Here is a 21,384-nt window from a genome sequence, read left to right as displayed (position 1 = left end):
GACCTTGAGGTAGAGCAGAGTGCGTGGGGGCATGAGGGAGGGGAAAAGGAAGCACGAGATGAGCTGGAGGAGTGTTCAGGGTCCGAGAGGCTGTGTAAGGAGGCTGAACTTTATCCTGGGGCGCTGGGAGCTCTGTGTTCGATGTGTGTCATAGAAAGCTCACAGCCTTGTTGACGAGAATGGCGTAGAGGATGGCAAGGCGAGAGGTAGGGAGCAGTTAGGAGGCTGTTGCCCTCACCCTGGGAAGAGGTGCTGGTGCCTTGGACTAGGGTGCAGGCAGCAGGGATGGAGAGATGAGAGATCCGCATGACGTGGAGGAGGTGGGATCTGCGAGATCTGGTGATTAATTGCATGGGGGGAGAGTTTGGGATAGGGATGACGCCCATGAGTCTGGTTCAGGCAAACAGGTGATTGGTGGTGCCATTCTCTGAGCTGGGAGCAGCGGAGAGGGAAGCATCTTGGTGACAGGATCATGAGTCCCACTGCAGGTGTGAGTGCTGTGTTAGAGGCCTAGTTAGTGAGTTCTCGTAGAAACAAGGACATTTTGACCAGGGCTTCTTAAATCACCTGCGGTGAAGAGCCGTATACTTTTGTTAAAACGCACACTGTATATGATATCTCATGCTGGTTTGACAGCACCCGAACCAGCCTCATAAGTATTCAATCTGACCAGTCCATTGTCTTGCACTTGGATGTCATGGCAATGTCAAGTTGCTACAGAAGTTTCCAAACACTCTTGATTTAACTGCTTATCTTGTTGTAAACCAGTAACAAGCAGTTCATGGACCAGTGCATCCTGCAGACCACATGCTGGGTGGCACTGATCTCATCCAACCCTAGCACCCATTTTAGAGACAGGGAAATTGAGGCCCAAGGAGGGGACTGGCCTTGCCCCAGGTCCTGCAGAAAACAGCAGCAAAGCCAGCATTTCAGTCCAGTCTTTTCACCTGCTGACCCTCTGTTTTGGTGGCCCGGGCTTAGGCTCAACAGTCTAAGCAAGGGGTGAACTCGGGGGAGTCCGGGGATGAACTGCATTTAGCGGCCAAGGTCACAGGGCTGGCCTCCACATCTGTGCTGAAGACTTCCCAGGAACTCCAGTAGTCAAGACGGCCTGACCCTGGAGCTGGCACAAGCACAGTGGGTCGAGGATTGCTCCCAAAAGCCTGAAGTCCCAGGCCAGTGAATGGCTGGTTGGACTGGAGCCAGGAAAGGAGACGGTCATGGCTCTTGTCCATCCTGTGCCACTGCAGCCACCCAAGGTCAGGCTGATGCTTGGTGGCTGTGATGCGTGCCCCAGGTCAGCGACAGTTCTCAGGACCAGCTCTCCGGGGGGACTTTTGTCTACTGGCTTTTGCTGCATGTGGGCTTCCCCTGGCTGTCGTTGGGAGATGCAGTTCCCATGAGCAGATTGGGGATTGTCCTTGCTGCCTGAAGTTGCTGAGGAAGAGGCACACGTCAAGGGCAGAGACATTTGGGGAACATGAATTAGGGCAGGGCATACAGCTTAAGAGCATACACCTTGGTGCCATGCTGCCTATTTTGCCATTGCCTTTGCCATGTAACCTTTCTGTACCTTAGTTTTCCCATCTGTAGGATGGGGATGATGATAGTAGCCTGTTGCTCAATAAATGTTAGTGATTATCAGCTATTAGTAGAACTGGGCACCATGTTAGGCTCTCATCTATTAGACCCTCAACAGATATTTTCACATTTAACATTACTCTTTTTTTTTTTTTTAAATAAATAAATTTATTTATGGCTGCGTTGGGTCTTCGTTGCTGCCCGCGGGCTTCCTCTAGTTGCAGTGAGCGGGGGCTACTCTTTGTTGCGGTGCGCGGGCTTCTCATTGCAGTGGCTTCTCTTGTTGCGGAGCACGGGCTCTAGGTGTGCGGGCTTCAGTAGTTGTGGCTCGTGGGCTCTAGAGTGCAGGCTCAGTAGTTGTGGCACACGGGCTTAGCTGCTCCGCGGCATGTGGGATCTTCCCGTACCAGGGCTCAAACCCGTGTCCCCTGCATTGGCAGGCGGATTCTTAACCACTGCGCCACCAGGGAAGTCCTAACATTACTCTTTTCACCAACCCACTCAAGGTCAATCCTGTCCTTTGACAGATGATAGCAGCAACAATGACAACACAACAACAGGCCCTCCATATGCACTATCTCATTTAGTCTTCTGCAGGGCCCATTGAGGCAGATGGTAATAGCCCCATTTTACAGATGAGGAAACCGAGGCTCAGAGACATTAAAGTGACTTGCCAAAGATGACTCACATTCAAATTTTTTTAGGCTGCAAAGTCTGTGCTCTTTCTAAATACCGCTGACAGAACCTAATCCTTTAGTGAGAGGACCTCGTGGGGACTGGGACTGACTCTTGAAGGGGAGGAGTGAAACTGTGGGGGCTACTGGACACCCATCTCTGGCCTCATTTTGGGATGGAAGACTGAGACCAGTAAGGGGGAAGGCACCTGCCCTGGGTTCTGCAGACTACAGGCCAAAACTCCCCCTGGGTTTGAACCTGAGGATGGATGCCTGCTCTGTCCTGCTCACCCGCACTCCACTTGCAGCACGTGCCCCCGAGAACAAGGCAAGTGCCCCCAGGAAGAGCCAGGAGCATACCCTTAGCAAGCGGTGAGAGAGTGTGTCCCTTGCCCTGCTGTTAGGGTCCTAGAGGCCAGAACATGGCAGGACAGTTCCTAATTAAGCATCAGCCCCAGAGTCAGCTGTGCCCACCCTCCAAGTCAGATCCCAGGAGCAGGCTGCTTCCCTGCCTGTGTCCATAGTTCCGAGTACAGGCTCCAGCACATAATAGGGATTCAGTAGTTATTGAAATAACCAATAAATGTTTCTTGGCCCACTCTTCTGTGGGGATGGCATTTCTGCATGGAGACTATAGACCCCAAAACCAAGGCTGTAAGACCCAATGAGTAAAGGCCCAGAACTTCCTAAGTGGGTTAGCAGATTTAAAGCTTGGGCTGGAGGGGCATATGCAGATTCTTCCACAGTTCCCCAGGGCCACCCAGGGCCTTTGCCCTATTCTGTAACAGGGTGGGGCAGGGGCAGGGCTCTGTAGAAGGCGGGGCCAGTGTGTCCCAGCCCTGGCTTTCATTACCCCCATCACCCAAGCACAGGCCTGGCCCTTTCATTGTCCAAGGCAGTGAAAGCCTGAGCAGCTGCTGGTGGGGTATGGGCGTGGTCTTAGTCTGTCATAAGCTCTGGAATTCCTGGGACCACACCTCCCTGGCTTTGTGCCCAGTTTCTGCCATAGCGGCATCACTCTCCTCCCCACCCTGGAATAAAATCCCAGTGGACTTTGGATCAGAAGGCAGGACAGGGAAGCTCATTAAATAGCTTTTGGCAGGTACCCTCCTTTTTTTGAGGAGGGTATTGCCAAGGCTCAGTCTCCCCCAGGTGGAGTCTGCATGGGGAAGGAAGGTGGGTGGGTTTCCATCTGTGCAGGGTTCATGACGGGGTCTTGCGAACACAATTCCGGGCGGACCAAGCTTAACACAGTGGAGGCAGTGAGGGAAGACAGACGGAGCCTTGTTGCGGTGCGGCTGCGGGGAGCGGCCTGTCCGGGGTGTCTGGGCTGTATCTTGCTGCTGCTGCATCTCCTTAGGGGCCTCTCTGGAGCCTTGGGCTCTGCCTGGGGGTGCTGCTTCTCTTAAAATGGGAGGTGCACATACACTGGCTCCCTGCTAACCCTCCCTGGTCCTAGCTCTGGAAGCTGCTGCCAGCTTGCCTGAACAGTGAGACGTTTGCCTGCATGGCTAGGCTGTATAGCCAACTGGCTTCTCAGTATGTAGCTGGAGGGCTCTGTTCCATGGCCGCCCTGTGCAGTGGTGCAGGGCACAGCGGATAGTGGATTGGGTTTGATCTGTAGCTGTGCACTTACTGGTGACCTTGAGCAGGTTTCATTATCTCTCCGCCTCTGTTTAACTATCTGTAAAATGGGGACAGTAGACATCATATCTGATAGGGTTATGAAGATTTCATGAGTCAGTAATTGGGAAGTGCTCTGAACAGTGCTGACACGTACTGTCAAATAAGTGTTTGTTAAATAAAATATGGAGATCAATAAATGGGGCCCAGGCTCTGAGGGCCCAGGTGCTGATCCTGTGGCCTGTGGGCCACCTGGATCTCACTGTTCCCTAGATCCCAAGTCCTCCTGTACTGAATAGCACCATCATTTACGTAGGTCTGAGAAGCACTGGGGTGCAACAGAAGGAGCACTGGACTGGGAGTTAGCAAGCTCCGGTCCCAGCCCTGCCACTCAGTTGCTCTGTTTCCTTGGGAAAGTCACTAACCCTCTCTGGGCCTCAGTTTCTCTGGCTGTCAATAGGGAATATTTATAGAGTGAAAGATCTCCAAGGGCCCTTTCGGCTTAGATAGCCTGACTGACAGTGACTCTCCCATCCTGCCCCAGGCTGTACACTGGGAGGGTCCACATGCTTTGTTGATTTGTGTCTGAAGCTATGGAGAGGCAGTGGGCAGTGGCCGCCTGGGCTCCCCAGGCACTAGATGCTCTCCTAGCCTGGCCTGGCCTGGCCTGCTCCTAGGCCTCGGGGCACTGAACTGCTGTGCCCTTTCCTCATTATCCTTGTGGTCCAGAGTATTGATGAATGCATTCTGGATCTGTTCTGGACTCAGTGCCCTGGGTTGGCAGGGCTGCTCTGGCACGGTGTCTAATGATGGGCTGGCTAGTCTGACTGTGAGCCTGATGTCTGTCTCCATCACTAAGCTGTCAGCTTGGCGAGTGCAGGGCCCCTTTCTGCCTGTTCTCCACCGCATCCCCAGGGCCCAGCACAGAACCTGGCATGTAGTTGGTGCTCTGAAACTGTTGATTGAGAGGTGAAGACTCAGCTGAACTCAAGGACTTCTCTCATCTCAAGGAACCCTATATTCAGGCTCTCCACCCTAAGGAATCTTATCCTAAGCACCAGAAATTCCAGCCTCGGAACTGTCAGCCTCCCATTGGAACTGGCCGTCTCCTGAGACTCACCTCCTTAGTTTCCCAGGACAAGAATGGGCCCTGCTTCCCAGGAACCTGCAGGATGACGGCCTTCCAATCTGGAGGGTTCTTGGGCCCTGCAAGGACTGCCTTGGCTCTGCCCCCAGGGACAAGGCAAAATGTTGATTGGAGTGCTTAAGTGCCCAGCTCAGATGAGGGCTGTTCCGAGTTGACCCTAATAAAGGATATTTTCTTATGTCAGCATGCATGAACATGTTGGTATGTGTGAGAGAGACAGGAATAGAGAGTCAGAGACAGGGTCAAGGAGGCAGGCAGAGACAGACATTCAGAGACTTTGAGACTAGTACAGGGAGACTGAGAGGCAGAGGGACAGCACTTCAGCCTACGGTGGCTGAGGCAGGGTGAGGTGGGAAAGGAGGATAGGGGCTCCTCCTGCCCCATTTTTTTCTGGGCTGGCATCCAGGTTGCCTGCCACTTGGGTGGTAAGCATGTTCAGGTTGGAACTGGCTATGGGACAGACACCCCTGACCTGAGCCCCAGGCGCAGCCCAGGGTGTGTTTGTTGACATCAGACAAGCAACTGCAGCAGCCGTAGTCTCAGTATCAAACAGCTTTGCGCTGGCAAGACAGCTTCCTGTGGGGCTGCACAGTGGTTTCGAGTGGGCACCCTGGAGTTGGACCTACTGGTCTTCAAATCCTACTGGTCTTCAAACAGCAAGCTGTGGGCAGCTTCCACTACCATTCCCTACGCTGGATTCTTCATCTGCAAATAGGGTAATACTAGTACCTGCCTCACAAGGTGCCGATGAGGATTAAATGAATTAACGAAGGCCAAACTCTCAAAATAGTGCCTGGCCCGGGATCACTGAATCCTCTATTAACCCCCCAGGTGGGTAGGTCAAGGGTTGTCAGCCCCATTTTACAGATGAGGAAATCCAGGCTCAGAGATGGGCAGGGACTTGCTCAGTGCACCCAGTCAACCAGGGCTGGAGCTGGAACCTGAACTGGGGACCCTTGCCTCCCAGTCCAGTGCTCTTCCTCTGCCCCCCGCGGTCCCTCTGTTAGGGACCTCTCCTTCACTTGTGATCCTAGCTCTTGGGCTGTTGTAATGTGCTCCTCGCAGCCACCGTCCTGGGGGGAGGAAGCCCCAAGCTCTCTGTCTATCTCTGCTTGCCCGGATTTGGCACACAAAAGTGCTAAATAAAAACATGTGTGTTGGGCTGCGCTGATGGTGCTGCTGGGAGATGACTGAAGCAGCCGCTCCCCCCCCCCCCCGCCCCGGGGGCGGTGGCATTCTTGGAGTCAGTGCGTGTCGGTTGCAGGACCCTGGGTTAAATTGCAGCCGCCCACTGGGACGAGAGCAGCGTGGGGGTGGGAGGGTGCCGGGAGGTTTCCATGATTGGCTCCGTCCTGGTCCTGCCGGAGAGCCAGAGCTGCGGCCAGTGGGGTTGTGCTCCCCCAGGTGGGGGAGCCCTCGGGATGTGTGTGGGGAGCAGTGCCAGGGAATGCTGCTATGAGCCATGGATGCCTCTCCCTCCAGAACGGCACTCCGGGGGTCCAGCCCCGGGCCTGGGGACTGATGGCAGGGGAGCCAGGGCTGGCGCATGTGAGCCTGTAACCCAGGAGCCGTCCGGGCCCCTCGCAGGCTGAAGGACGGGGTGGCCGAGGACTCTTCCTCGAGACATCCCGGGCTCCTTTTCAGATGAAAGTGTCTTGGGAAATTACAGAGTTTTCTATGTGATGGAAGAAAGAAGTCCAACCTCTCTCCAGAGTGGCGGCAACGGGCTGGACAGGGTGTGTGTTTGGGAAGGGCGCTGGAGGAGGAGGAGGAGGAAGAGGAGGAGGGACGAGTGATGCAAGGGTTTTGAAAACGCTACCTAGATGTGGGAGGGGGAACCTGGTCATTTGGTTCGGCTTTTCCCGGCAGGTATCGCTCCCCTGGGGACCTTGGGTAAGTCCATGAATAGCCCTGCTGACACAAAGGAGCTCTGTCTGCGGAAGGCAGCCGCTTGACGCGCCACCAGGAGCTGCCACAGCTGCCCGCCCGCCCGCCGGCGAGAGGAGCTGGGCGGAGACCCGGGCGGGTGGGCGGGCTGGCAGGAGCGGCAGCCAGGAGTCCCCGGGTCCCTGCCGGCGTGTGCTGGGTAGGTGCCTCGGTGCCAGGGTGTGTGTATGGCGGGCGGGGGGCTCTTGTCCAGGCCACCCCGTGCCCCTGTTTCTATTGTTTCTTCCCCAGGACAGCCATTGGTAGGCATGTTGCAACCAAACCATGTGTATTCCCTCTGAGATAGCTGTGTGTGTGTGTGTGTGTGTGTGTGTGTGTGTGTGTGCGCGCACGCTTGTCTGTCTGTCTGTCTGTCTCGGGGTGGGTGGGTGGGAGCCTGCAGGGCTCGGGGCATGCTTCCGCTGTGTGCTGCTCCCACTTCAAAGCTGGTCAGCTGGCTTTTCTTTCTGAGGGAAATGAATGTTTGGTGAGCAGAAGTTGGGACACTGCATAGGGAGGGAGCGCTCAGCCAGCGGTGCTGGCGATCTTGTCAGGGATGCTGACCACACACGAGGCACCAGGATGGCTGTTCTTGCCTAGTTCCATGAGGGGAAGGAGGTGGTCTCGGGGGCTGGACTGGGGGTGGGGTTGCATCTGATCCCTGAGGCTTCTGCTGTAATGTTCACTGGAAGTACAAGCAGAGATGCTCTGCCTCCTGAGCCTCTTGGGAAAGGTCTTGCACCTGCTCCTTTGGCTCCTGCTGAGACCCGTAAGGAAGGGGATAATTGTTAGGGACCTGCTCACCCCACAGAGCAAGCCGCTGTAAGCAGACAGAGACCAATTCTTTTATCAGCTTGGAGGCCCTACATCTCTACACTTGTCCTGGGGTATCCAAGAAGAGCCCTCGTGCCCTGGGACCTCAGGGCTGAGGAAAGCCCAGGTCCAGAGAGGGGAGGGGCTGTGCCCAAGTTCACACAGCAGGTCTCTGGCCAGGACCAGGATGGAGGACGTCTGTCTCCTGGAACAGTGAGGACAGGATATGTGGGTGCCGTTACCCTGAGCTCAGTTCTGAATCTGGCGCTCCTGGCTTGAGATGCCTAGCTAAGTACAGGGCCACTGGGCCCCTCACCAAAAACTTGCAGCATCTTGCTGCCCTCAGGCCTCACGGCTGGGGGCTATCTGGCTCCCCTCTCGAGGTGGCTGGAGTGGGTATATCTCCTGGAAGGAAGGAGCTGTACTGTCTGACCCACGAGGGCCCGCGGGATCCCAGCCAGGGCACTGCGGCCATAGTCAAAGTTTCCACCAGGGCCTCTTGAGTCCTCCACGCCCAGCCAAGGGGCACCTCCCCTCTTCGCCAGCCCTAGCATGTGGCAAGGCTTAGCCCAGGGCGGGCCCTTCGGGGAGCGAAGTTCCGCAGCAGGGCCTGCTCCAGGCCCGGGCTGGCATCTGCTGCAGCAGGGGGATGGTGAAGATGGAGGCAGCTGAGGTGAGTGACCCCCTGTTGGGGAGTCTCCAGCACTTTGAACCAGAGATCGTTGATGGGGCTTCTGATTATAAGTATTTGGTATCAGTGAAACCACCCTACCCCGTAGCCTTCTTGCCTTTGCACATGCTGTTTCCGCTGCCTGGAAAGCCCATCTCTTCTCTTCTCTCCAGGTCTTAATCCTACCCAGACTTCCATGACTAGAGCAAATACTGCAGTTAGAATGTGTCTGTCCCTTGGTGGTGGTACCCACTGTGGTTGCTTCATGTCTTATTAATGTGGGATTTGAGCTTTATTCATCCCTTGGTCCCAAGGGCCCAGCCTGGGGCCTGGGGCATGATAGGAAAGGGCTCAGATGGGTTTCCTTGAGGACAAGCTCTGACGTCCAAGTCAGCTCTTTCTACCCATCTCCTAGTTCTGCCTGGCAGACAGTGGGCACTACCAACTTTAGGCCTGGCGAGGAGTCCCTTTGGAAGGGTCCTAGTTTCTGCATGGCAGGGTTGCTCCCACAGAGCCAAGGGGTTGGGGGATGGGATTTTTGATAGGAGACAAGACAGGGAGAACCTTGGCTTCAGCCTGGCTGAGGCCACAGGGAAAGCTGGGCTGGGATCATGCTGGGCTGGGTGGTGTGGTGTCCACACCATGGCCTGGGCCACAGAGGGTGGAAGGGGCAGCCCCAGCTGGTTTGAATGCAATGCTCCTGGTCCTTTGCACAGACTGCAGCAGCTTGGAGCTCAGATTGGGCCCTGTTGGGATGGTGCCAACCAGGGTGGTGGATTGGAGGGTTGGGGGAGCGTGTGGTTCTCAGCCAGTGGTCTGCCTGGCTCCCCCAGAAGAGGCGCAGCTGAGGAGGGAATGCCCACACCCCGCTGGGTTCCTAGGGCTGCTGAGAGCCTCTTCCCGTTCAGTCTCCCAAGGCCCTAGAATAGCTGAGTCTGTTTGCCTTCTGGACAGATACGAGACTGAGGCAGGAAAGGAAGGATTTGCCCGAGGTTATATGTGACTCAGCAGCACAGCAGGGACAAGAACCCAGGTCTCCGGGTCCCCCACCCAGGTTTCTCTCCATCACACCAGCTGGATGACTCAGAGTACTTGGCTTTCACCTTGGTGCTCCCTTTTTGGGGACTCCCTTAGTGACACATTCCTTTCCAGGACCCCCGCGTTTACTAGCTAGAGCCCAGCTCTCCTCTGAAAAAGCAGCGTGTGCAGTAGAGAAAGCCCTGGCCTGGCCAACAGGCTGGAGACTGAGGTGCAGTCTGGTGCCTGCTCACTGGATGATCTCAGGCAAATCTGCTTTTTTCTCTGGCTCAGTTTCCCCTTTGGAGCAACCAGGGACTGGACCAGGTATTGCCCGGCCCCTTCCAGGCATCCAGAGAATCTTCCATTCTCTGCAGACCCTCTCCTCTTCCTGGGTTCCGAGAGTCGTCGGTCAAGGCCAGGGTCCGGCTTCTCAGGGAAGCGGCCCCCAACCTGTTCCTCAGGCCCTTCTGGTCAGAAGCCTTCTCTTGCAAGCTGGAGCCTGGGCTGAGGCTGGGAGGTTTGTTGTTGTTTGTGGAGCCAGGCCGTTTCCAAGATGTCATTGCTCAGGGAAAACCATCATTCCTCCGAGGGATAAAGAGGCTGCTTATGGCTCAGCCGGCTCAGCCTGGAGAGGCTGGAGCCACTCACGGTAGGCCAGCCAGGCTCGGCCCCCGGGAGTCGCCACCTTTGCCTGAACAACCAGCTGGGTGGGGGCAGGATTGGGAAAGGGGTGCTGGGGCCACGAGCCGCTTGAGAGATTGGAGCTTCCAGGCACGGAGGAGAGGAGATGGGGGTCCCAGGAGACCCTCTTCCTCCGGCAATGGGCCGAGGTCATCACTCCAGACGTGTGGAGAGTTGCCAGGTGTGCCCTCTGCTCCAGATGGCCCTGGGCTTCTCCCCTCTCCCTCTGCCACGGGCTGGCCTGCCCGCACCTGGCACTGAGGCTCAGGCTGCTGCAGGAAAACTGTCAGCGGCTCCCAACTTAGAAAGGTGGGGAGTGCAGAAAGTTATTTGGAACTGGGCGTGCTCTCCCCTACGTAGCCAGGGCTCTCTGTGGTGTCCTTGGTTATCTCTTGGTGGGGTTAACCTCGGGCTGATAGCAGAACTCAGACACTCGGGGCAGGGTGGCAGAGGGTAGGAGGCATGGGGAAAGGCAGAGGAAGAGCTGGGCAGAGCCTCTGGGAGCCAAATGGCTGGCCACAACCTTGAAAAAAGGCTGGTGGCAGCCACGGGGAGAACCCTGGAATGGAAGGTGGTGTGCCTGTCCCACTCCGCTAGTCAAGGGTTGTAACTGTCCACGCAGAGCTCCGAAACCTTCACTGCTCACACCTCGATTAATGAACTTCCCAGTTGATTCAAACAGCGGCTCTGTAATTGCTTTCTCTGCCTGTCTCCCTCCCTTCCCTCCACATGTGTCTTAACACCCACTATGTACGGTGCACTGGCCAGGTACTGGAGGTATAGGCCCAATCTTTAATCTAGTGCCAGGGATGGGCGTGTAATGGATGGTAACAAGACAGCTTTGCCAGGGAGACTCGTGGAGGGGGAACCCTGGGGAAGCTTCCAACCCAGCCCGGGAGCCCCTGCAAGAGGTGAGACTGAATCTGGATGCACAGACGCTTGTCCATCGAAGGAGGAGATCTCCATCCCAGTCTGCCCACCCCTCTAGGGTGTAGACATGATTCCTGCCTGACCATAGAGATTGCCTATGTGTGTCCATCCACATGCTCCGGCTTATCACAGAGACAGCCGAATAATGTTGTGTGCAGGTGCATGGGCTCTGGACTTGAGGGCAGGCTCTCCCTCTCTACAGTTGGGCGCCCTTGGGTAAGACACAGAAACTCTCGGTGCCTGCATTTCCTCAAGCAAGGGCCCAACCTCACTGGGGTAATGAGATGAGGTGTGTACGCAGAGGGCTGCGTGCATGCTGACACTGAGGCGTGGGGGCAGCGGGGGTACCCCTGGCACCTTCCCTTACCGGTGGCTGTTATTGAATGAGGTGCTGTGGGTGAAGTGAGGTGCTCGGCATGGAGTCTGACACTGAGCGGGCATTGCTGAACGGGAGGTGGCACAGCAGCTTTGGGGTTGGGAGGGAGGAATCAGTTGGAATGTGCTATCAGGCCCTGGGATGAGGGCTTTTATTTGCTTTTGAAATAAACTTTTATATTGAAATGTAAAAGACAGCAAGGGTAGAAGTATGTAGCCGATGAATTTTCACAAAGTGAATAAACTCTCCAGGTCAAGAAACAGAACATTCTAGTACCCTGGGAACCTACCCCGCCCCTGGCCGCGCCCCGCCCCTCAGTCACTGCCACCTCAAAGGGTAACCCCTTTCTTGCCTTCTCTCCCTGAGTAGTGTGCCTGTTTTTGAATTTTGTATACGTGGAATCATTATGTATTCTTTTATGTTGACTTCTTTGGATCAGCATTTTCATGGTGAATCCTTCAGTATTATTGTACTCAGTTTTATTCTGTTCACCCCCACTGTGTGTGGTATTTCACTGTGTGAATATAGGTGCCACAATTTATCCATCCTATCATTGATGGACATTTGGGTTGTTGCCAGTTGGAGGTTATCATGAATAGTACTACTATGAATATTCTCATACATGTCTTTTGATGCACTGTAATATACTTTTCTGTTGGGTAAATACCTAAGGTTTACAATTGCTCAGTCATAAAGTTGTATATAATTAGCTTTAGTAGATTCCACTGTATAATTTTTTTAACATCTTTATTGGAGTATAATTGCTTTACAATGGTATGTTAGTTTCTGCTTCATAACAAAGTGAATCAGTTATACATACACACATGTCCCCATATCTCTTCCCTCTTGCATCTCCCTCCCTCCAACCCTCCCCATCCCAGCACTCCAGGCGGTCACAAAGCACCGAGCTGATCTCCCTGTGGTATGCGGCTGCTTCCCACTAGCTATCTATTTTACGTTTGGTAGTGTATATATGTCCATGCCACTGTCTCACTTCGTCCCAGCTTACCCTTCCCCCTTCCCGTGTCCTCAAGTCCATTCTCTAGTAGGTCTGTGTCTTTATTCCTGTCTTGCCCCTAGGTTCTTCTGATCATTTTTTTTTTTTTAGATTCCATATATATGTGTTAGCATACGGTATTTTTCTCTTTCTGACTTACTTCACTCTGTATGACAGTCTCTAGGTCCATCCACCTCACTACAAATAACTCAGTTTCGTTCCTTTTTATGGCTGAGTAATATTCCATTGTATATATGTGCCATATCTTCTTTATCCATTCATCTGTTGATGGACACTTAGGTTGCTTCCATGTCCTGGCTATTGTAAATAGAGCTGCAATGAACATTTTGGTACATGACTCTTTTTGAATTATGGTTTTCTCAGGGTATATGCCCAGTAGTGGGATTGCTGGGTCGTATGGTAGTTCTATTTTTAGTTTTTTAAGGAACCTCCACACTGTTCTCCATAGTGGCTGTATCAATTTACATTCCCACCAACAGTGCAAGAGGGTTCCCTTTTCTCCACACCCTCTCCAGCATTTATTGTTTGTAGATTTTTTGATGATGGCCATTCTGACCAGTGTGAGATGATATCTCATTGTAGTTTTGATTTGCATTTCTCTAATGATTAATGATGTTGAGCATTCTTTCATGTGTTTGTTGGCAATCTGTGTATCTTCTTTGGAGAAATGACTATTTAGGTCTTCTGCCCATTTTTGGATTGGGTTGTTTGTTTTTTTGATATTGAGCTGCATGAGTTACTTGTATGTTTTGGAGATTAATCCTTTGTCAGTTGCTTCATTTGCAAATATTTTCTCCCATTCTGAGGCCACTGTATAATTTTCTAAAGTGTGACACCAATACACCCTTTTCAGGCAGCCTAGGAGAGCACCTGTTGCTCCAAGTCCTCACCAACAGAATTGGCATTAGCTATTGTGATATCTGATTGTGGTTTTAATTTGCATTTCCTTGATGACTAATGAGGTTTAGCACCTTTTTGTATGTTGATTGGCTGTTTGGATAATCTCTTTGTGAAGTGCCTGTTCAAGTCTTTTCTCCATTTTTCTATTGGATCATCTTTTTCTTATTGATTTGAGGGAGCTTAAAGAATATTCTGGATATGTGTTCATTGTTGGATGTGCACATTGCAAGTATCTCCTTGCACTCAGTGGCTTGCCTTTTCACTCTTTTCTGAAGAATAGAAGTTCTTCATTTTAATGCAGGCCAACTTGTCATTCTTTGTCTCTGTGGAGAATGCTAATTGAATCCTGTTTCTTTGCCTATTACAAGGTTGTAGATATTCTGTGTTGTCTTCTGGATGTTTTACTGTTTTATGTTTCATATTTAGCTCTGAAATCCACCTGAAATAGATTCTTACGTAGGATGGACGTAGAGGTCAAGACTCATTTCCTCTGGGTGGATATCCAATTTATTCAAAAGATCATCCTTTCTCACTGTCGGTCCCTATCACCTTTGTCAGAAATCAAGGGGCAATAGGGTGAGCTGAGTTTTGAAGGATGTGTAGGAGTTCGCCAGATGGACAGAGGAGGGGAGAGGGTTCTGGGAGGAAGCACAGTGAGCACAGATTTAGAGGTGCATGAGAGGAGAGTGTGCTTGGGGAACTACCAACAGTTCAGCCTGGCTGGAGGCAAGAGGGGAGAAGTGGTGTGGTGGAGAGGCCAGTTGGCAGGGACAGGACACACAGGGGAAGGAGTTGGGACACCAGAGGGTTGTGGTGGATTTAATCAGGAGGGGAGTATAGTCAGGTTGGTATAAGAGAGATGAGAGACGGTCCCATGACAGGAGGATGAGTTTGGAGCCTGCTGTCAACCCAGACAAACCCAGCCTTGACATCCCCCTCAGCAGAGACAGAGCATGTCTTCTTCAGGGAGGCAGTGGCGGAGGTAGTAGTGTGCCTGGGGCCTTGGAGGGTGGCCTTTGGCTGCAGGTCTGCGGCTGAGTCCAGTGGCCAGATATACATTCCAGTGTCCTTGAGTGGAAAAGCTTCCCGCCACTCCCACCCCAGCCACCACCCAGTGCCGCCAGCCCTGCAGGCCCTGAAGGAGGAATAGTTTAGGAACTGGAGCAGACGGACAAGGTGGGAGGGGGTGGATCTATGGAAAGGGTGCTTTCTGCTTCTCCCGCCCTTGATGCACCCACAAGGATCCCGGCCTCACCTTGGGCCCTGAGAGCAGACCCTTCCAGGCTGGCTGAGATTCAGAGCTGGACAGACCTCCTCCAGGAGAGGGCCTTTGGGATGGGCCTCAGTTTTCTCCCCTGAAATGTACAGATAATAGTGCCCCCACCCTAGGGCTGTGGTCCGAATATGTCAGGTGCCTTCTCCTGGAGTGGATGCAGGGGAAGGGACTGGTGATGATGATGATGATTACAGGGATTGCAAATGTTTACTGAGCACCCACTACGTGCCAGGCCCCTCTATCTGGATGGTCTCCCAACAGTATCATGGTCTGGGTACTTGCTACTTCTGTCGCCATTTCACAGATAAGAAAACTGAGCCTTGAAGAGGTTAAGCAGCTTGTTCAAGGGCGCCGAGCTAGGCGGTGGCAGGGCCAGGATTTGAACCTGGATTTGTCTGTCTCCAGACCCCTGTTCTTCACCAGCAATAGGCTTCCCTCCTCCACCCCTGGCTCTGAAAGTGCTCCCTGTTATCCGAGCTGTTGCTTGCAATTAAGCCTGAGATTTTGGGGTTGGTCTCCGGTGCCTGACATGACGGAGAGTCGAGCAGTCGAGAGGAAGGTCATGGCCATGGGCTGAGCACTGCTGTGCCCCAGGTCCCGCCTCCTGCCCCCTGTCATAGCATCCCTGCGAGGGAGGCATCGCTGACTCAGCCACACGGTTAGGAAGTGGGATTCAACCCAGGGCTGCCTGATTCCAAATCCCGGTCTCCTGGTCACAGTGCTACTTGTGCCCTTCCCTGAGGGCCTCCTAGCTTGGCAGAGCTTTTTTGTTTGATCAGCCTAGTGTAGAACATCATAGAGAAAGCACACGCTTCTGACTCTCCCGCCCGTGAAGGGGTCCCTGGGCGGGAGGTGGTTTGGGAGGGTCACCAGGTGTATGTAATTCTGTAGCAGCCCTGCCCTCACCGGGCGAGTCAGACACCTGCCGCTTAGTTGCCACTAATTTGGGGTAAGAGCAGGGACCCTGCATCTGCTATTGCTTACCACTGCCTAGCACAGTGCCTGGGCCCGGGTGGGAGCTTGGCAAGGTCTTTTGAAGACAGAGAGGGAGGGAGAGAGGACGGGCAGTGAAGGGGGCAGGAAAGAAGATCATGGGGCAGGAGAAGGAGCAGGGCTTTAGGGCCAGCAGACCATGTTTACATTCTGAGTCGTCTACTTACTCAGTTTTTGACGTTGTGTAAGTTACTTAACTTATCTGAGTCCCAGATTCCTTATTTGTAAAATGGGGCCAATGTTGCTACTGACCTCATAATGTTGCTAGACATGAGAAAGTGTAGGTAAAGCAACTGTTGCAGTGCCTGCTGTCTAGTAGATGCTCAGTTAATGCTTTCTCTCTTCCCCTCTCCACCCATCTTTTTCACTGTTTTCTGTTTCCATCTCTAGCTCCACCTTCCTTATCTTTACAGCACTAAGTAAACATTGCTTTCAGGGTAAAGTTCGAATTCCTTAACATAGCCATGCTTCTGCTCCATGGAACCACCTGCACTTCCTCAAATATTCCATGCTGTCCCTGGCCTTGGCCTGGATACCCTCTCCCATCCCTTTCCCAACCTCCTCCAAGAGCCATCCCAGTCTTTCCTGCTGTCTCTGTGCTTCCATAGCCCCTTGGGGTGGTGGTGGGTCAGTGGGAGATTGACATGGACCCCTTACCTGGTTCTCTCACCCAGAGACCCAGTGCCTTCGGGGAACGACATGTGTCTTGCCACCGTTTGGCTCCGGTGCCCCACACAGGCCCTGGCACAGGACTGGGGCTCTGTAGGTATTTGCTGAGTATCTCTGGGGGTTGGGGTGGGGGTGAGTAAGCCAGGGACACAATTCTAATGAGCCAAAGCAGAGCCTGCCCAGGGCCATGACAGCAGTGCAGGCCAGGCATTGGCAGGAGAGCAGAGAGCCCTCTAGCCAGGGTATCCCAGGGAGCATTTAACTGGGCTCCAAGAGATGGGCAGGAAGTGGACTTGGTTGAGATAATAAGGTTGAGAAAATAAGGTTGAGATAATAAGGAAATGAGACAGTGCACATGCACACATCTGGATCAGGGAGAGAAAGAGGGTGTCAAGTGGGAAGGGAGTGGTGGTGGAACTCACAGGAGAACTGGATCTTCAGCAGAGAGCCCCGGGGTGGGGTAGGAGAGGCCCATGGGGCCGCGCTCACTTTCTGACGGAGGCATCAGTCACCACAGGGGCAGGAAGAGACTGGGGAAACTTCTGTTCTCCACTCTCATGGCTTTCAGATGAGAATAAGGCTGGAGGTGTAGAAGGGGTCTTTGGGGCGGTGGGGTTGGGGGCAGAGACTGCGAGTCCAGGCCCCCCACGCACACGGAAGACCCGAGAGGAGAAGGGGCTTGGCGAGGTGGTGACAGGGGGCACAGTACTGGAAACCCAGACCTTGGGAGCTGCTTCCCCTGCCTGGTGAGAAGCTGGTCATCCAGGAGGGTGGTGGGCATCTCAGCAGGCTCCAAAGGCCAGGCCTGAGGGCATGTTCTTCTGACTTAGCCAGGTGACATTGCCAAGAGTAGGAAAGGTTTCTAAGAGGGGTCCCCTCTCTTCTCACTCCTCAGGGCTTCCTCTTCCCTGCGTGTAGGTGAGCTACTTCTCCTCTGTGCCTCAGTACTGCTTTCAGTACAATGGGTATGCTCCCTGCTGTGGTGTGTTGCCTGCCTTCCTGAGCCCCTGACAGATCAGTGAGTTGTTGTGTGATTCTTTAGGGACAGAGAATTTTCAGTCTGCAGTCAAATTCCTCCTCCTTCCACTCTCTCCTCCTGCAGTTGGGCCTCTGTTCATAGGGAGCGTGAACAGGTAGCTGACTCTAGCAGGCTTGTCAGCTGCCCAGCCTGGACCAGGGGCTGCCGAGGTCCTGCCTCTTCTGCATGGGCTCCATTACAGAGGGAGCGCCATGTATTGGAACTGGTACCAAACTAGGTTCTGGTCTGGATTCTAGTCCTGATTCTGCTGTGTGACCTTGGGCATATTGCCTCCCTTCCCTGGGCTTTAGTCACCTTGTCTGTTAATGGAGGCAGCTCCCAGAATTTTCTGGGGAGTCAAACAAAAGTCAAGATGCCTGGGCCCTACTTTTGGGGACTCTTATCCAGTAGGTCTGGCACTGGGCCCAGATATAGATATTTTTTAAATGTTCCACAGGTGATTCTAAAGTATATCTCTCTGTTGAGAACTGATAGTCTGGATCAGTACTTTGCAAAGTTTAATATGCAATCACCTGGGATCTTGGATAAATTTGGGTTCTGATCCAGTAAGTGTGGACTGAGGCCTGAGATTCTGTATTTCATAGGAGCTCCTAGGTACTGCTGCTGCTGCTTCACACGTCCCACTTTGAGTAATAAGAATCTAGGTGGTCTGTGAAGTTCATTGGATTGCCCATTCATTCGTCCATCCATTCATTCATTCATTCATCATCAACACGTAAAATGGGGAGTGGGGAGAGGTGAGGCTAGAGGGAGAGACAAAGCCCAGCGTCTTCCAGGGCTACAGAATTTGGGCTTTATCTGGAGGGCACTGGGGAGCCATGTCAAGGTTTTAAGCCGAGGAGTGACAGGGTCAGATTTGCATTTAGAAGACTCCTCTGACAGGGCACAGAGAAGGAGCAGAGGGGTGTGGACCACGGCTGGGAGGTCAGCATCAATCCCGGTGCGAGATGTCGTGGTCTTGAGGCAGGTGGTGGTAAGTGGAGACGGTGAGAGTGGATTTTTTTCTTCCTTTTTAATCAACTTTATTTTTCAGAGTAGTTTTAGGAATTGAGAGGAAAGTACAGAGAGTTCCCAATACTTCCTGTCCCTGCACACACATAACCTCCCCCAGTGGAAAGATTCTTTAGATTTTACGAGAGACAATCAAGGAGGATTTGGTGATTGGCCGTGGGGTGGCAGTGAAGAGAGAACGATACCCAGGTCTCTGGTTCGGGCAGGCGGTGGCATCATTGATACAGAGACTCCGAGAGGAGGAATGGACTTGGGGGAAGGTCAGGAGTTCAGTTTGGAGTCCATTGACTTGGGAGCACTGGTGGGATATCTGGAAGGAGGTATCCATGTCCGTGCCTGGGCTCCAGCCTCACGGGTGTCCTCTCTGTCCCCCAGGGTGCTCGCCTTCCTGGCTCGGGGCCTTTGCCTGTGCTGTTTGCTCCCTCATGAGCTCGTCCCTGCCCACTGAGCAGATTTCAGCCTCAGTGTCCTTCCACAGGGTGGCCCTTCCCACACGCCTCTTTATTGTCTCACGGGACCTTACAGTTTTCCTTCACTATGGATCGGTGTTTTTCAAACAGTTTCTGTGGGTGATGACTTGGCTCATGCCAGGCCTTCCTCTCCAGCCTGTAAGCTCCATCAGGACAGGGATTACGTCTTTCTTATTCTTGTATCCACAGAGCCTAGAACATTCTGAGAAAGGACGGGTCTGGGCTGGCAGCGGGGACTGGGTGTTGTCCATGACCAGATGGTACAGATAGTGCTTTTGTTGCCTGGGGAGTGGATGAGTGCTCGAGGGAGCGTGCGGGCCTGAGGTGAGAGAGGGGGCTGGAGCAGGTTCCAGCGAACAGGACACAGGCCGAGAGGCCCGCGATGCAGCGGAGAAGGGGAGTCATTGGCTAGTCGGAGGAAACCCAGGGAAGGAAATGTCAAAGCGGGGCCGTGCTGCGGTGGTTGCGGCTGCCGCCTGTGGAGTGCTTGTGTACCAGCACAGTGCCGAGCTCTGGGTGTACATCAGCTCAGTCACTCCTCGCACAGCATCCTGTTTTACGGCTAAGGAAACTGGGGCCCAGAGAGGTTCCCCCCGAGGTCACCTAGCCAGTAAGTGTGAAGTGGGGATCAGTATCCAGCGCTCTCCCCACTGTAAGGTGCTGCCTCCGTTCTCCTGGACTTTGCCAAACTTGCTGCAGTGGGGGCAGGGAAGGAGGACAGCCTGGAGGCCCCTGTGGCAGGGCGGTGGCGTCAGCCTCTGAGTGTCAAGAAGCCAGGCCTGAGGAGCTGGACTGAGGCTGGGCAGGGGTTCCTGGAAGCCGGCCTCGAGCCAGAGACCCAGAGGCATGCCGAACTTGAAGGAGCAACCCCGTCTCAAAAGGCAAGCCTGGAGGTCAAATGGCCATGTGGGAATTCTAGTAGCCTCTCCCTTTCTCCGACGACTTTCCATTTCACAGAGCACTTTCCTGTCCTTTCTCAGGCTTGGTCCCCAGAAGTGATAGTCTGGGATCACACAGCTAGCAAATGATGGGGTCAGGATTCCAGCCCAGGTCTTCCGGCATTATGTCCAGGGCTCTTTCCGAAAATCCTTTGTAAGGGCCACCCTGAGATGGAGGGAAACCCCAGTTCACCCCCCACCCCCTGACCTCCACCACCCCAGCCCAGCCCAGCCCAGTGCAGGAAGTGGTTTCTGAGGGCAGATGAGGAGCGCGGCATCTGTGGTAGATGTGATGAGTCATCTCAGAGTGCGAGCTGCAGGTTGACTCTGGGGTCAGCCGACCCGGCTCCACGGTTAGTAGTTGTGTGACATTGGGCAAGTTATTTCCAGCAGTCTGCCACCACCCTCAACCCCAATAGCAGGTGGGGGTCTAGGGCCCAGGGGACGTAGCTGGTGTGAGCAGGCCTCTGGATGTCACACCTGTCACCCTTCCCCAGCCCGTTCCGAGCCCTGGATTGGATTGGGGAGAGGATTTGATTATGTCGTAAACAGAGGCTCCATTTAGAGGGCCTGGCTCATTTCCTGAGTGCTTCTAGTGGGCGAGACATGCACAGAATTAGCCCTGGTCCAGCCAAGCCAAAGAAGTGATGGATGGGAGAGATACGCACTCCCCGCAGAAGAGGGGCAGCTGCATGGAGCGCTCGGACCCAGGGCCCTGGGCCAGCAGGCTGGTCTCTGGGGCGCCTTGGCTGGATTCTTGTCACTCCAAGCTGCTGTAACAGCTGCCTAACTGGGTGTCCCCAGCTGCCTGCACTTTCTCCATGAGAGCACTCACCACGCTCATTAAGACCAATTGTCTAACCTCTGTTTTTCTGCTCAGCTGAGGGCAGGGACTGTGTCTGACTTGTCCTCTGCTGTCCCCACCCCGACCCCAGGGCCTAACTCAGTACTTGGAGAATGAATGACTGCGTGTATGCATGCATGTCCCAGTCCTCCCGCCACCCCCATGTCCTGCTCTCACCACCTGGGGCAGTTTCACGTAGTGCGGCTCTGCCCGTGTCATTCCCTTGCTCACAGGACGATCCCGCGCCCGGCATCCATTCTGTACTATGGCTCTCATCTTTATTTCTTTTCCTGTCCTAATTCTCCCACTTGCCACCCTCTCCCCCAAGGTTTCAGAGGCCCCCTCCCCCCCCCAGGTACCCGATGCCGCCCTAGCTTTCCCAGGAACACAGGCCTGACCACACCGGCTCAGGTGCTCACACAAGCCCCGTCCAGGAGCACAGGATGGAACCGATGAGCTCTGGTCCGTGTTTGCCAGTGTCTGCCCTGTGGCAGATGGGCCTGGGTGAGGAGCCTCCAGCAGTGCTCACAGGCTGCTCCCCCTCCCTCTAGACCCCTGGGGCCCCAAACCGTTGTGTGTAAGGGTCCAAGGAAGTGGGGAGAGACCATTGGCCGGGAGGCAGGAGTCCTCATACTGAATCAGCCTCGGATTTCTTAGGTAATTCCCTTAGCCCCTGGGACCTCAGTTTCCCTATCTCTAAGATAAGCCTAGACTAATAATAGCTCCCACTTTATCAGATGCTTCTCTGGGGCTGGGCCCTGTGAAGAACACTAACTTAGTCCAGT

The 21,384-nt window shown here is 53.9% G+C and overlaps 1 protein-coding gene across 8 annotated transcripts in view; it reads left to right on the top strand.

The window, feature by feature from the left end:
- Positions 1 to 21,384, top strand: part of RGS3 (regulator of G protein signaling 3) — a 128,195-nt gene that overhangs the window by 86,492 nt on the left and 20,319 nt on the right. The window contains exon 1 of one of the 8 annotated variants that reach the window (XM_061200068.1): positions 6,933 to 7,111. The exons of the other annotated variants lie outside the window; for them this stretch is intronic. The gene's annotated coding sequence lies outside the window, so the exon portion shown is untranslated. Of the gene's footprint in view, positions 1 to 6,932; positions 7,112 to 21,384 lie in introns of those variants that run through there. 8 annotated transcript variants of the gene reach the window in all.

The sequence above is a fragment of the Eubalaena glacialis genome, chromosome 9, assembly GCF_028564815.1.
Source record: "Eubalaena glacialis isolate mEubGla1 chromosome 9, mEubGla1.1.hap2.+ XY, whole genome shotgun sequence".
NCBI lineage: Eukaryota > Metazoa > Chordata > Mammalia > Artiodactyla > Balaenidae > Eubalaena > Eubalaena glacialis.
The sequence above is the reverse complement of the archived record's forward strand: the minus strand, read 5'-3'. Positions and strand labels throughout refer to the sequence as shown.